Genomic DNA, 1015 nt, shown 5'->3' on the forward strand with positions numbered 1-1015 from the left:
TCAAATAGTTTCAAGAGGTCAGAAAGGGGTCTAAATTGCAAAAAATTTTATACGTTTTGCATATTCATCTTAGTTTATTTCAAACTTTGAATTTTGAATCATTCATATGAACGTCAAATTCGCACAGTGATAACGTCATCAGCCTGGAATAGTTTTGATTTCTGTTTCGGTTCTAGCTTATGGCATCCACATACGTTTCTGTACTTTTGAAATTACGATTCTGTAATAATATATACAAAATCTGGATAAATTAAAATATCATATTTCAGCGTATTTTAGGACCTGGCAAAATCGTCCCCACCGCTACTATATAAATACACACACACATACACACACACACACATATATCACACACACACACACACACACACACACACACACACACACACACACACACACACACACACACACACATATATATATATATATATATATATAGGGTGTCCACAAAGTCTGGCTGTATTATGTACCCAGACTTTGTGGACACCTTGTAGATTATGTAGTCAGACTTGTGGTCACCGTGTAGATTATTTAGCCAGACTTTGTGGGCACCGCGTAGATTATGCAGCCAGACTTTGTGTACACCCTTAGGGATGGGACGATTCCAAATTTTTTTTACGATTCGTATACAATTACCGATTCGGTTCTAAATTCCCGATTTCGATACAATTACCGATTCCGTTTCCGATTTGTTTATAAATCTCTGAATATTAAACTATAAAAGTGCTCGAGCCGGGATCAAAGTGTAGTATATGTTCTGCAGATGCTGCACTTAAGATAATTTGGTTCCAGTCAATGGAGGGGAAACCCTCTATACTGGGACAATTATTATTTTTGGTAACCAGAGTGCCCCCTTGTGCCTACTTTTAGGGGCGTTGGTTTTTACCCCGCATTAAAAGCGACCTTGTGCCTAATTTGCTTTGGTGGGGAAGCAAATAAATACATTAAACTATAAAAGTGACATTTTGTCCCGATTACCATAAAAACACATCTAAATTGTGCTTATATTTTCTCC

This window comes from Euprymna scolopes, chromosome 13, assembly GCF_053919585.1.
Source record: "Euprymna scolopes isolate OS-2025 chromosome 13, ASM5391958v1, whole genome shotgun sequence".
Taxonomy (NCBI): domain Eukaryota; kingdom Metazoa; phylum Mollusca; class Cephalopoda; order Sepiida; family Sepiolidae; genus Euprymna; species Euprymna scolopes.